Here is a 15,649-nt window from a genome sequence, read left to right as displayed (position 1 = left end):
AGGGCTGCATAGCCCACTTGGGCTTCCCCTCCTGGGTCCCTCTTTCTCTCTCCGTCCAAGGAGCCAGACACGCATCACCGTCTGAAGGCTCTTCTCCCTTCCTGTCCCCTCCCCATTTTATTTTTCACAGGTGTGATGCCCAATACATCTCTTGCACGTTTGTCTTTGCTTCTGCTTTGCAGAGGACCTGAGAATTAGGTGTAGGAGCTAGATTGCTCACAACCTGGTTGGAGAGGGGGATCCCATCCCAAGTGGTATGTGGGCTGAGGATAGCGCCTAGCTCAAGACGCTGGCCCAGATGCCGACAATTTTAATGGTGGGTGACTTGGAAGAGTGTCCCAGTGAAGCGGACGCCCTGACAAGTGTGATCGGTCTACTGAAAGCAGGGAGGCAACAGTATGTATGAGGACAGCAGAGATGGCTGGTTATTGCTGCGTTGCATTCAGTACAGCCTTGGGGTTGATATACTTGGCAGAGGTGCCACTCCTGAGCTGGACCCTTGGAATGCGAGTAAGAGCCATCATAATGGGAAGACCAAGTGGAAATCCTGGAAAGCCCCTTACGCCCCTTCGGACAAGGTAGTGAATGGAAAACAATGTCACTTTCTGGAAGCTGGGTGGGGTGGCATGATCCGCACTGTCTTTGAAGATTGTGAGAATATGACCTTTAAACGAGTTGGTGGTCCATCTCCCATCACCGTTTATCACCCACCAAGTCACGAAGCTGGGTGTGCCTGGGGGTAGTCCATTCCCCTACGGAAATGGTACTTCTGGGATGGAGCCGGGGCAGGATCAGGGGGCGGGAATGAGCTGCGAGCAGGGGGCCCAGACGCCCACACTACCTGCCACAGTCGGACGGGTGCCCCTCCTCCAGCTGGCCTCTCCGGCCCTGTGGGGGGTGTGATACAACCCTGCTCAAGGAGGAGGAAGAAGCCTGAGCTTTACAGGCCCAGCTTGGAATCTGGAGGCCAGCAGGAAATGCTCGCCCGCTTGGATTTTAACCGTCACGGGCTTTGCCACCAACCCGTGTCGTTCACTCCTAACTCTGCTCTTCACGTCTGCTTTGCAGATGACCTAGCTGACACAATAAAAGAAAAAAAAAACAAAACATCAAGATCAAAAGAAAAAGGAAAAAGATAGAAAAAACTCAAACCCAAACCCAGCTTCGTTAACACCTTCAGTGAATTAAAGAAGACGTAATGCATCCATGAAACATGAACGCAGGGCTATGAGAACAGAACACTCACAGCAAGGGCGTGCTGTGGGGTCAAAAGTAGAGCAAAACCTCAGTAAAAGGTTTAGAAGTAGAAGGAATCCTCTGGAAAATAGTTCAGAAGACCAAGAAACGGAGACAATGAGAGAAGAGCCCCAGGACCCATGCAGGAGCCCCCCTGTGTGAGCAGCAGTGACTTGGGAAACTGCTACCGGGGACAGCGCCCCTCTCCCCACTGTCAGGACCTCCTGCTCCCCGGGGGGCCCCAAGCAGGGTCTCTGGGCGGGTGCATTCAAGAAGGTTCCTGCAGGGAGGGTGGGGGAGCTGCCTGCAGGGCTCACAGGTCCTGCCTGGTCCGGCGTCCGCGGGCTGTGTGGCCCCGCGTCACCGGGTCACCGGGGCTGGGAGCGGGGAGCAGGGGGCCTCGGTCCAGAGCTGCCCCCAGGAGAGTGAGAGTCCTTTCAGTGGGAGTGCGGGCCTTCTAGGGGGAGAAGCGGGGAGGGAAACTATTTGTGGGGTGCAGGCGTGCATGTTTAACTTTTAAATTGAATTCAGGATAATTAACTCAACGGGAAAGCAGGTAAGTGTTATCATTTAGTGTAATCATAAAATATGCGTGAGGGGCAGAGGGAGAGGGAGAAGCGGACTCGATCCCGGGACCCTGGAGATCATGACGCTTCACCGACTGAGCCCCCCAGGCGCCCCCTCAACTTCGTTTCTGTCACTCTTGTGTTTTGGTTCTCATCCTCATATTTTTAACTATCGAGTGATCGCTATTACTCTGTTAAAAAAATGTTTTTGAGTAGTAGGCTTGTTTTAAGAATCCATTATTTTATCCTGTTCTCTGAGAACTCCTGTTCTCTGTAGATTCTCTGAAGGTTTACTCTGCTCGCCTTCTTGTTTCCCCTTTTCCCTACATGTGTTGATTTTCTGTGGTCTTTGACCTCTGTGTCAGGCACGTGTGTAGAGTTGGGGCCTCCGGATGCTGGCGGAAGGTCCTGTGTAGGGTGACCTGGAGGTCAGCCGCTTGTTCGTGAGGGACCCCTGCTATCGCCAGTCTCCACAGCTGACCGTCTGCCCCGCAAGTGACCTCACATCCTCGCTGGGCAAGGGGCCCGTGAGCCCCCTTCTAAGGGCAGCTCCTTCTTATACTTTCCTGGGGCTGCTGTAACAAATCACCTCAGACTTGGTGGCCTAAAGCAACAGAAATTTATTTTCTCATGGTTCTGGACGCCGGAAGTCTGAAACGAAGGTGTCAGCAGGGCTGTGCTCCTTCCAGAGACTCTTGGGGAGGGTCCTCCCTTCCCTCTTGCAGCTTCTGGAGCTCCAGTCCCAGGTGTCTCTTGGTTTGTGGCCACATCAGTCCCTTCTCTGCGTCCATGTTCTCCTCTCCCTGTGTCTTCTCTCTTCAGTCCTTTATAAGGTCGTGTTCATTGTGTAGGGCCCACCCGGTAATCCAAGGTGTTCTCATCTCAAAATCCTTAATTATATCTGCAAAGACCTTTTTCCAAATAAAGTCACGTTCTGAGTTTCTGGGGTTTAGGATACAGACATATCATTCGGGGGACCACCATTCAGCCCACGACGCTCCCTAAACTACCCCCACGTCCCCTTTTCCAACCTAAATCCCTGTAGAGTGAGTTCTCTGTGGAGACTTATAGGAAAAGATGAGGGGATGCAGCCGTCTCTTGGGTCTCCAGGGAGCCATTCTGCTCTGTGACACTCAATGGAAGGATAATAAACTGGATGAAGGAGGGGTCTCTCTCAATTTTTATTCATTTAGCAGATGTTTATATTCTTCATGGCACAGAGGGGTCCAGTGGTGGACTGGCTTCTCCTGGGTGGACGATGGCTCCCTTTGGATGATGCTGGTGCCTGAGTCCTTCTCCAGGCTCGAAGACCCTTGGCTGGACCTTGACATAGGCCTTGCTCCCCCGTGAGGTGGGCTTCCTCTGGGTTGACTACTTGTCCAGCCATCGAGCAATGCCTTGATACTCTCTTGCAAGATCCCCTTGATGAAGCACAAGTTCATTGCCCTTCCAAGGTGGGCCTTTCAACAGAGTAGGGCCTTATTCCAGAGAAGGGGCCAGCATGATAATTGTAGGCAATGTATGGTGAGTCAGAAAGGGTCATTTTAGGGAGGTAAGTACTCCTTATAGTAATAAAAACACGCACGAACCCTTAAAAGGAGTGGTAAAAATAAAAGAACAGAAACTGGATAAAGAAAAGCGGTGGGAGAGAGTGTACCAGAAACACTGCACTATTCCTCAGAAGTGCTGACATTTTCTGTTTGGGGCCTGTTGCCTAGCGAAATTCCACAACTGGAGCGTCATTCCCGCTGGATCCAGGGTTGTCCAGAAACCTCAGGAGACCAATGGCTTCTACTATTTTAATATGTGGGTCAATGGAAAACAGTTGGAAATCTGGTAGTTGGTTAAAATTTCACTGGCCAGGCCCCTGTTTGAATAGACACATTTACAATTCAGTTAATGCTCTAATAAATTACACCAAGAGGCAGTTAGAACATTTAAGTCAGGCTTTTGGGGGGTGGGCGGGAGCTGAGAGCTGGGGTCCCGCCCCACCCCCGCTGGGGAGGCACCGGGTCCTGTTGTGCTCTGTTGTGTGAGCTGGACCATCTGCAAAGCAGATGAGGGCCCGACGCCTGCAGGACGAGTTTTGTTCCAAGGAATATTTGCTCCCACCTTTGAAAATGCGATGTCCCACAGAAAGTGAGGTTTGCAGCTTCTCTTGAAACGCTGGAAGTTCTGGCCACTGTAGGCCGACATCTCTGTGGGGCAGCATTGTGGGTTCTCTTAAGTGCTTCCCCCTCGAATTAACTGGAGAAACTGGGGGTGGGGAAGGGCTCCCGAGGTGGGTGGAGTCCGAGAGAGGGAGGTCAGCATCGAGAAACCCCAAACTTGTCTCTGGGATGTATATCCATGCATAACCCCTTCCCCCCCCAACAAACCTGTCTGTCTGTCTGTCTAACTGGTGTAACTGGTATGGTCCAGTCTGGGAGCCTGGGCTCAGATGTATGGACTCCCTTAGGGGTGAGAAGAGTAGCTGACCCCCTGAACCCTTGTGACATGCCAGACTGAACCCATGGGGAAGGAAGGACATGGCCAGCCCTGAGCAGCTGGGCCTCAGCCTGAAATCCTTCCAGAAAGCTACAGATGCCTTGATCAGTACTTCTGGAGAGGAAACGTCCCAGGGAAGACTGTGTATAGCTGGTTTTGGTTAGATAATTAATTAAATGATACATTGGTTAATATAACATAACGTAGGGGCGCCTGGGGGGCTCAGTCAGTTGAGTGTCTGCCTTCAGCTCAGGTCATGATCCCAGGGTCCTGGGATCAAGCTCCGTGTCAGGCTCCCTGCTTCTCCCTCTCCCTCTGCTGCTCCCTCTTCCTCGGCTTCTCCCTCTCCCTCTGCTGTTCCTCTTGCTTGTTCTCCCTCTCGCTCTCTCAATAAATGAAATCTTTAAAAAAAAATATATAACATAATGTAATATAATACATATATATAATAATGTTATATATTTTTATATTTATACATATTATAGTTATAATAATATAATATATTACTTATATGTTATTATATATGATAAATATAATATTTTAGAGTTTATATACTGAATTTTTTTTTTAGATTTTATTTATTTTATTTATTTATTTGACAGAGAGAGACACAGCGAGAGAGGGAACACAAGCAGGGGGAGTGGGAGAGGGAGAAGCAGGCTTCCCGCTGAGCAGAGAGCCTGATGCGGGGCTCGATCCCAGGACCCTGGGATCATGACCTGAGCCGAAGGCAGACGCTTAACGACTGAGCCACCCAGGCGCCCCTATATACTGAATTTTCTTAAAGCGATTGAGATTCCTTACCATACATACACATAATTCTTTGTTTTTTTAATTTTATTTTAATTAGTATTTTTTTTTAGAGAGAGAGAGAGCAGGAGAGGGTGAGCAGGGGGAGGGGCAGAGGGAGAGAGAGAATCCCAAGCAGACTCCCTGCTGAGCCTGGAGCCCAATGCAGGGCTCAATCTCACGACCCTGAAATCATGACCTGAGCTGAAACCAAGAGTCTGACGCCTAACTGACTGAGCCACCCAGGCGCCCCCACATAACCCTTTATAAAAGGTAACTGGAATAAGAGAAAATGAGAGATCAGCTGGGAGAATGGGTTACAAGATCGAGATCAAGAGAAGTAACATTTCTTTGAAAATTAATTACAGAAAGAATCGACCATGTGGTTTCTGAGACACAATTCTTGATGTGTTGGTCTGTAGAATATGGTCTTCGTGATGCCTTTTTGTAGCTGCGCTGGAAGACGCTGGAAGCAGGGTGAAGAAGGTACTTCACGGGCTGGGCGGCTGGGGTCCCCGGAGGCGGTCTCTGCTGGTCAGGGATGACAGCTGCGGCCACAAGCTGCCTCACTCCCGGGAGCCTCTGCCGTCCTGCGCTCTCCGAGGCCTGAACAACCAGGAGAGGGGACAGCTTATTGTGGTATTGTAAATTCCTCTTACCGGTTTGGGATAGTGCAAGTGATTTTTAAAAAAACCCGTACGTGTCGAGGCACCTGGGTGGCTCAGTCGGTGAAGCGTCTGCCTTCAGCTCAGGTCATGATCCCGGGGTCCTGGGATCGAGTCCCGCATCGGGCTCCCTGCTCAGTGGGAAGCCTGCTTCTCCCTCTCCTTCTGCCCCTCCCCCTGCTCGTGATCTTTCTCTGTCTCTCTCAAATAAATAAGTAAATAAATAAATAAAATCTTAAAAAACCCGAAGCCCATGTGTCATTGCACTTTGCCGTAACTCAGGTTATCATAACACGATGTTAAGGCTTCGCTGTGGACCTTGTTCAGTGCCCGTTCCACACCTCTGTCCCCCGTTAACGCTGCGGCAGTGCTTCTATTTCAATAACACCATTACGTGCCCACAGCATGCTCTTACACAGATCAGTGCCAACGATCTTAGACATTACGAACTTAAAAAGCAGCTGTATCACAAAAAAATCCCAATTATAGCCTCACTTTTTTTTTTTTTTGGCCTTTTCATGTGTTTTATTGCATTCTAAGTTCTGCCAGGGCTGGGGCTGTGTCTGTTTGCTGGGTGGCGACATCAGCTCCTAGCCGCTGCTGACAAATTGTAAAGATCTAGTAAACCCTGCAGAATTAATGCTGTATCCTCTGATGGACCTGCGTGCACCCCCTTCCTCAAGGTTCCCTGTTGTAAGTGATCTCAGCCGCTGTGGTGTGGAGAAGGCCAGCTCCCGTCGCTCCTTCTGCGGGCCCAGGAGGAAGGACGCGGGCTCTGTGCACTGCCCCAGCAAGACACCATGGGGATGAGACTCCGGGGGTCCTGGGGGAAGCAGCCCCCACCTTTGTCCAGCTCCTTCTCACCCAGCAAAGACAGCCCCTGGGGGTCATCATGGGATGAAGGCGGGCAGGGAGGGAAGCTTCCAGAAGACACTTCGAGGTCTTTGGAGTCATTGTTAAGTTCTAGTGGCCTGATAGAGATGCCTCTTGAGACCTGGTCCCACTGCTGGGCTTCACGATTACCTCCTGGCATGATGTGGGGGGACAGGAGGCAGGGAGAGCTGGCGGGAGCTGTGGGAGCCGCCGAGAGGGGCTGGTGGGGCAGCGTGACGGTCGTGGGCATCATGAGCCACCGCAGCCCGCTCCAGCTCAGCGCCAGACCTGCCACCTCCCCTCATGTTCCTGCCACACAGGAGTGCTTACAGCTCTCTGCACCCCCTGAGCCTTTCCAGGGCCAACCTTCTGCTCTCCCTGTCGCCTCTGCCTGCGATGTCCCCTTCACAGCTGCCTCCCCATTTGGACAACTGCTCTGGACAGACCCAGTTCAGGCATTACTCCTCCAGGAAGGCTTTTATGACCCACCGTCTTGGGTGCTTGGCAAGGGTCTCCACAAGTGACTGGATTAGACATCCAGGGGCGAGAGGTGGCGTTGGAAGGAGACCTGACATTTTTAATAAGCCCCCAGCTGATTCTGACCTGCAGCCTGTTTACAATCCCTGTGCTGCTCAAAGCTGCCTGCAAAGGCTGTGTGTATTTTTTTTTTAATTTTTAAAAAGATTTATTTATTTATTTGAGAGAGAGAGAGAAGGAGTGGGAGGGGCAGAGGGAGAGAGAGAATCTCAAACAGACTCCCCTCCTGGCGTGGAGCCCAACACAGGGCTCGATCCCAGGTGCCTGAGATCATGACCTGAGCCGAAATCAAGAGTCGGATGCTTACCCGACTGAGCCACCCAGGTGCCCCTGCTGTATTTATATATTTAGAATCAGTTCTTCATACTTTCTCCCTGGAAATAAACTTCCAGCCTAAGTGCTGGCTAAGCAAATACCTAATGAATATGCCGAACATGAAAACTAAGCGCGTGGCTGGTTTGAGCACGATGGTGCAGAGGAAGCAGAATGGAGGGCTGGCGGGTGTCTGACACGCGGCTCAGAAAGGCCACCGGCACGTCTCAGAGCGAGCAACGGACAGCCAGGTGCTTCCTACAGGCTGGGGTTGGCCCCAACCTCTTCGCATGTGTTAACGCACACACAGTATCCGCACAACAACTGTCTGGGCAAGTATTCCCATTATCCCTACTTCACAGAGGAGGAAACTGAGGCTGGAGAGGTTAAGGGCCTGGCCCAGGTGAGTCAGCGCAGCTGGGATTTGATGCAGACATCCTGGCTCACAGCTCTTTCAGGTCTGGCTCCCGGAGGTGGGTTCATCGACGTACTCTGGGGCACAGGTGGGATCCGCCCTGGAGTGCTTTGCACCCCTGCCTCCATCAGTCTCTGGCTTTGGGTCTTCTCTTGGAGGGGGGCATAACTTCCGAGCATTTCTAAGGGGGTGGCTCCCGTTAATCAAGGACAAGCCTGCAGAGAAAGCTGCAGGGGACAGCCTTTATCTGCTGCACCTGCCGCTGGTGGGTGATGGGCTCCCCTAGGATCCTAGGAGCTGGGTGGGGAGCCCAGTGGTGCGGCTGTCAGAGCCCTTATCCCTAAGCACTATGCAGAGATGTACCCCATCCCTGTAGGTCTAAGCAATTCGTGAGGTGGGAATGCTTTGGGAATTTGTCCTGGTCTCCGACACCCTGACTGTCAATAGCTTCTCTCCACAGCTGCCTGGACGGGATCCTTCCCTTGGGAATTAGAAGGTGATCGAAGGGTGTCCTGAGGATATGTAAGCCTCCCTTTGTGCTGAGAACCACGTACATTTGTCTGTGTTTTGGTTCTCTAGCTCCTGGCAGGTCCTGACATGTAAAAGCCCTCAGGGATGGCTTGCTTGTACGAAGAATGAATGAACGAACGAACGAAGGAATGAATGAATGAAGCAACGATGCCCCCATCCTGTTGCCACCGGGTTCCTGGCCACGCTGCTGCCGGGAATCCTGCTGGGGACACCGACACGTCTGTTTCTGCCCCTTCTCCGTCTGTCCAGGAAACAGGCTTGTAGCCCACCTGCTGCCTCCCGGCTTGGCTGGCAGGTTCGACCTACACCTTCGGTGTTTTTTCAGGCGTCACCGTGTGCTTTTCCAGCACGCAGCCTCTGCAATGTGGTGAGGAGGCTGCTCAGGGCTGGAGAGGTCAGACGAGGGGAGGGCGCGGTGGGACCCGCTGGTATGGTCACAGTTAGTGTTTACAGCACCTAGGCTGGTTGCAACCAGTGGAAAAAGGACTTCACCATTGCTTGTAAACGCTGAATCAGTGGCCACCCTTGCTAAGGGCTTCCTCGGTGAGTATCCCATTACTGAGCCCCTGGAGGGAGGAGGGAGGGCTGAGGTGGCAGCGAAGCGGGCATGTCTGTGCCAGTTGCTATGAATGGCTGCCTGGCAGTCTGTCTGCTCCTCCCAGGGCGTCTCATCAGCCCCCGCTCAGTGCTTAGCCCCTCCCGGTCTGTGGCTGCGGTGGGCGGGTGGGAGGTGAGCTGGCTCTCCCTGCTGGCTTCCGCCCTTACTCACTGCCATGTCATCTTCCGGGAGCGTCCCCACCCACCTGCCCATCCATGTCTCCAAGTCCTGGGGCTGCCCACCTTCCTCCCTGCTATCTCCCACCTCCACCTGCGCCCCCTGCAAGGGGTGCCTGGCACTGCCTTCTCCAGGTGCTCGTCCTCCCCTTCCAGTCCTGTCCGTCAGCAGCGTGCTGGGTCCCACGTCCAGTTCACAGAAGCGACGGCATGGAACGTTGAGCACAAACCCACCGGGGCGCCATGGCAGGGGGGTCACTCTGTTGGGTGCCAAGGATGGCTGTACAGAGGAGGGGATAGTTAAAGTTGTTCTGGGCAGAGAAGAGGGAGAGGTAAAGAGAACCCTTCTAGGCAGAGAGAACAGGAAGAGGGGCTATGAGACACCAAGGTTCTTCACCTGTCACCCCTGCTAGACCATCCTGCAGCCTTCGGAACTTTCACTTCCTCCTCTCAACCAACCTCCATGACAACCTTGTGACCAGAAAGATGGGCAAATTATCCTCATTTTACCCCAGAGGAAACTGGAGCTCAGGTGGAGTAACTGGCTCAGAGTCCCACGGCCAGTGAGTGGAGAACTGTGTCTATGATCCAAGTCTTCTCGTCCGGTCCTCTTGTTCTTGCTGTGCCCTGAACTTCTTGATTGCTGGGTTGACACAGGATCTGTATTATTCTGTTCCACTCCACTCTATCCTGTCCCATCTCATCACATTCTATTCTGTTCTCCTCCTCCTCTACCATCCTGCCACCCCACTCTGGCTCTAAGCAACCACTAATCTTACTGATCCTAGAGATTCCCCTATTCAGACTATACATATAATGGAATCATACAATACCTGGTCTGTTGTGATTGGCTTCTTTCATTTAGCATCATGTTTACAAGCTTCATCCATGTGGTAGCATGTATTAATCCTTCATTTCTTTTTAATGTTGAATAATATTCCATTGTAGGGATAGACCGCATTTCATTGTCTACTCATCAGTTGGATTGTTTTTACTTTGAGGATATTATGAATGATGTTACTATGGACATTTTGTGCAGGTTTTTGTGTGGATGTGTGCTTTCATTGCTCTTGGATACAAAACTAGGAGTGGAATTGCTGGCTCATAGGGTGACTCTATGTTTAACGTTTGGAGGAGCTGCCAGACTGTCTTCCTAAGCACTCAGCAAAGTAGTGTTTTCACATTCCCACCAGCAGTGAGCATATGAGCATTTCACCTTCTCTGAATCCTCACTGGGGATTGTCTACCCGTCCTGACAGTTGTAAAGTGGCATCTTGCTGTGGCTTTAATTTGCATTTCCCTGATGGCCAGTGAAGCTGGTTCTTTTCATGCACTTATTGACCATCTGTGTATGGTCTTTGGAAAAATGCCTATTCAGATGCTTTGCCCATTTTTTAAAAATTGGGTTTTCTTGTTATTATTGAATCATAGGAGGTCATTATACGTTCTAGATGCAAATCCCTAATCAGATAGATGATTTGACAATATTTTCTCCCATTCTGTGGGATGTTTTTCCATTTGAAGGTGTCTTTCAAAGCACGATAATTTTTTTTTTTTTAGACTTTATTTTTAAGCAATCTCTATGCTCAGCATGGGGCTTGAACTCATGACCCCAAGATCAAGAGTCATGTGTTTCACTGACTGAGACAGTTAGGTCTCAAAACCCAATAACTTTTAAATTTGATGAAATTCAATTTATTTTGTTGTTGTTGTTGTTCTTTCAGAGTCATATCTAAAAAACCATTGCCTAATCCAAGTTGTGAAGATTTACCCCTGGGTTTTTTCTAAGAGTTTTATAGTTTTAACTCTTGCATTTAGGTTTTTGATTCACTTTGAGTTAATTTTTGTATGTGATGTGTTACGATGTGAGGTAGGGGTCAAATTTAATTCTTTTGGATATGGATATCCAGTTTCCTAACACCAATGATTGAAAAGATGAATCTTTTCCCTTGGAATTGTTTTGGTAACTTTGTTGAAAATCAATTGAACGTAAATGTATGTTTATTTCTATACCCCATTTTATTCTATTAATCTATATGTCTCTCCTTATGCAAATCCATTCCATTTGATTACTGATCCTTTGTAGTTAGTTTTGAAATTGGGAAGAGTGAGTCCTCCAGGTTTGTACTGGTTTTCCAATATTGTTCCGGCTGTTCTGCATCTGTTGCAAATCTCTGAATTTTAGAATCAGCTTGTCAATTTCTACAAAGAATTCAGCCAGGATTCTGATAGGGATTGCACTGAATCTGTAGATTAGTTTGGGGAGTTGCCACCTTAACAATGTTAAGTCTTCCAATCCACAAACATGGGATGTCTTTCCATTTATTTAATTCTACTTTGATTTATTTCAGTAATGTTTTGTTTTCAGAGTATAACTTTTGCATTCCCTTCATTACATTTATTTCTAAATATTTTATTATTTTTGATGCTATCTTTGATTATTTGGGATTTTCTACTTAGATAATCACATTATTTGTGAACAAAGACCATTTTATTTCTTCTCTATCAGTCTCTATATCTTTTACTTCTTTTTCTTATCTTGTTAGACTAGCTATGACTTCCAGTGTGATGTTGAATAGGAATGGTGAGAGAGGACTTCCTTATTTTGTTCATGATCTTAGGGGCAAAGTGTCCAGTTTCTCATTACTAATTATGATGTTAGCAGTAGATTTTCTGTAGTTTTCCTTTATTTATGTCTTGTTGAGAGTTTTTATCATGAAAGGGTGTTGGATTTTGTTGAATATTTTCTCTGCCTCAATTGATACAATTACATGATTTTCTTCTTTAGCCTATGGATTTTCTTTTTTTTTTTTTTTTTTTTTTTTTTTTAAAGATTTTATTTATTTATTTGACAGAGAGACACAGCGAGAGAGGGAACACAAGCAGGGGGAGTGGGAGAGGGAGAAGCAGGCTTCCCGCCAAGCAGGGAGCCCGATGTGGGGCTCGATCCCAGGACCCCGGGATCATGACCTGAGCCGAAGGCAGACGCTTAACGACTGAGCCACCCAGGCGCCCCTAGCCTATGGATTTTCAAATGTTGAACAAGCCTGCGTTTCTCAAATAAATCCCATTTCACCATAGTGCATAATTCTTTTTATATATTGGATTCATTTTATTAATATTTTGTTGGGGATTTTGCATCTATGTTCATGAGAGATGCTGGTCTCTAGTTTTCCTTTCTTGTAATGTCTTTATCTAGTTTTGATATTAGAGTCAAACTGACGTAGTAGGATGAGTTCCAAAGTGTTCTCTCTGCTTCTATTTTGTGGAAAAAATTGTGGGAAATTGGTATCATTTGTTCCTTAAATGTTTGGTAGAATTCACCCGTAAAACCATCTGGAACTAGTGCCTTCTTTTCTGGAATGATGTTAGCTAATGAGCTCATTTCCTTAATAGATATAGGCCTATTCAGATGATCTATTTCTTCCTGTGTAAGTTTTGGTAGTTTGTGTTTTTCAAGAAATTGGTCCATTTTATCTAAGTTATCAAATCTGTGGGCATGGAGTTGTTTAAAGTATTCCTTCATTATTCTTTTAATGTCCATGGGATCAGTCCTGATGATACCTCTTTAATTTCTGATATTGGTGATTTGTGTATTCTCTCTTTTTTCCTGGTTAGCTTAACTAGAAGTTTATAAATTTTGTTGATCTTTTCAAAGAACCAGCTTTTGTTTTGATTTTTCTCAATTTTTTTTGTTTTCAAATTTCATCAATGTTTGCTCTAGTTTCTATTATTTATTTTCTTTTGTACTTAAATAGAAAATAAGTTGCTCTTATTTATCTAGTTTTCTGTGGTGGAAACTTAGATCATTGAATTTTGGTCTTTCTTCTTTTTAATATATGCATTTACTAGAACAAATTCCTTCTAAACACGGTGTTTTACTACAGTGCACAAATTTTTATAAATTACATTTTCACTTTCATTTAGTTCAAAATATTTTAATTCCTCTTGATGCTTCTTTGACCCTTGTGTTATTTAGAAGTTGTTTAACCTCTAAATATTTGGAGGTTTTCTAGATATTTTTCTGTTATTGATTTGCAGTTTAATTCTATATGTGGTATGATTTCTATTCTTTTAAATTTGCTAAAGTATGTTTATGGCCCAAAGTGTGGTCTATCTTTGTGAATATTCCATATGAGTTTGAGAAAAATGTTTATTATGTTGTTTGATGGAGTATTTTTAAAATATCAGTTAGATCAAGGTAGTTGGTGGTGATGTTCATCTATATCTTTACTGATTATGTTACTTAAATCTTTATCATTTGTTTAATTGATTTATCAATTACTGAGAAAGGAGCTTTAGTCTTTAATTATAATAGGGGATTTGGTTTTTCTCCTTGTTTTTCTATCAGTTTTTGCCTAATGTGTTTTGATGTACTGTTGTCAGGTACATACATGTTAAGGATTGTTATCTCTTCTTGGAGAACTGCCTCCTTTCTTATGTAATGCTTCTCTTTATCTCTGATAATTTTCTTTGTTCCGAAGTCTGCTTTGTCTGAAATTAAGATAGTTACTCCAACTTTCTTTTGATAAATGTTAGCATGGTATATCTTTCTCTATTCTTTTTTTTTTTTAATTTTATTATGTTATGTTAGTCACCATACAATACATCATTAGTTTTTGTTGTAGTGATCCATAATCCATTGTTTTTGTATAACACCCAGTGCTCCATGCAGTACGTGCCCTCCTTAATACCCATCACCAGGCTAACCAATCCCCCCTCCCCCCTCCCCTCTAAAACCCTGTTTGTTTCTCAGGTCCATAGTCTCTCATGGTTCATCTCTCCCTCCAATTCCCCCCCCTTCATTTTTCCCTTCCTTCTCCTAATGTCCTCCATGTTATTCCTTATGTTCCACAAATAAGTGAAACCATATGATAATTGACTTTCTCTGCTTGACTTATTTCACTTAGCATAATCTCCTCCAGTCCCATCCATGTTGATGTAAAAGTTGGGTATTCATCTTTTCTGATGGCTGAGTAATATTCCATTGTATATATGGACCACATCTTCTTTATCCATTCATCTGTTGAAGGGCATCTCGGCTCTTTCCACAGTTTGGCTATTGTGGACATTGCTGCTATGAACATTGGGGTGCATATGGCCCTTCTTTTCACTACATCTGTATCTTTGGGTAAATACCCAGTAGTGCAATTCGTGGGTCACAGGGTAGCTCTATTTTTAAATTTTTGAGGAACCTCCACACTGTTTTCCAAAGTGGCTGTACCAACTTGCATTCCCACCAACAGTGTAAGAGGGTTCCCCTTTCTCCACAACCTCTCCAACATTTGTTGTTTCTTTCCCTGTCCATTTTTGCCATTCTAACTGGTGTAAGGTGGTATCTCAGTGTGGTTTTGATTTGGATTTCCCTGATGGCTAATGATGATGAACATTTTTTCATGTGTCTGTTAGCCATTTGTATGTCTTCTTCAGAGAAGTGTCTGTTCATCTCTTCTGCCCACTTTTTGACTTGATTATTTGTTTTTTGGGTGTTGAGTTTGAGATGTTCTTTATAAATTTTGGATACCAGCCCTTTATCTGTAGTGTCATTTCAAATATCTTCTCCCATTCTGTGGGTTGCCTCTTTGTTTTGTTGACTGTTTCCTTTGCTGTGCAGAAGCTTTTTATCTTGATGAAGGCCCAAAAGTTCATTTTTGCTTTTGTTTCACTAGCTTTTGGAGATGTATCTTGAAAGAAGTTGCTGTGGGCGATGTCAAAGAGGTTACTGCCTATGTTCTCCTCTAGGATTTTGATGGATTCCTGTCTCACATTGAGGTTTTTCATCCACTTTGAGTTTATCTTTGAGAATGGAGTTAGAGAATGGTCGAGTTTCATTCTTCTGCATGTGGCTGTCCAATTTTCCCAGCACCATTTATTGAAGAGACTGTCTTTTTTTCCATTGCATGTTTTTTCCTGCTTTGTCAAAGATTATTTCTCTATTCTTTACTGTCAATTTATCTGAGGCTTTATATTTAAATTGGGGTTCTTATAGGAAACATAGAGTTGGGTTATTTTTTTAAAGATTTTATTTATTTATTTGAGAGAGAGAGAGGCACACATGCACATGAGTGGGGGGAGGGGCAGAGGGGGAAGGAGAAGGATAAGCAGATTCTGCACTGAGCACTGAGCCTGAGGTGAGGCTGGATCCCATGGCCCTGAAATATGACATGAGCCAAAACCAAGAGTCTGAAGCTTAACCAACTGTGCCACCCAGGTGCCCTAGTTGGGTTATTTTTTAACTCACTCTGACAATTGCTGTTTTTACTTGGTACGTGTAGACCTTTCCTATTTTGAGTAATTATTGATATAGATGGATTAATATCTACCATGTTTATAACTGTTTTCTATTTATTGCACTTGTTCTTTGTTCTCTTCTCCCCACTTTTATGCCTTTTCTGGTTTTAATTGAGCATTTTATATAACTTAATTTTCTCTTTCCTCAAGATATAAATTATACATCTTTAAAA

Source organism: Mirounga angustirostris, unplaced genomic scaffold, assembly GCF_029215605.1.
Source record: "Mirounga angustirostris isolate CCGP_5_RB_7025 unplaced genomic scaffold, mMirAng1.0.hap1 SCAF_3, whole genome shotgun sequence".
NCBI classification, from domain to species: domain Eukaryota; kingdom Metazoa; phylum Chordata; class Mammalia; order Carnivora; family Phocidae; genus Mirounga; species Mirounga angustirostris.
Note: the sequence above shows the minus strand (reverse complement) of the source record.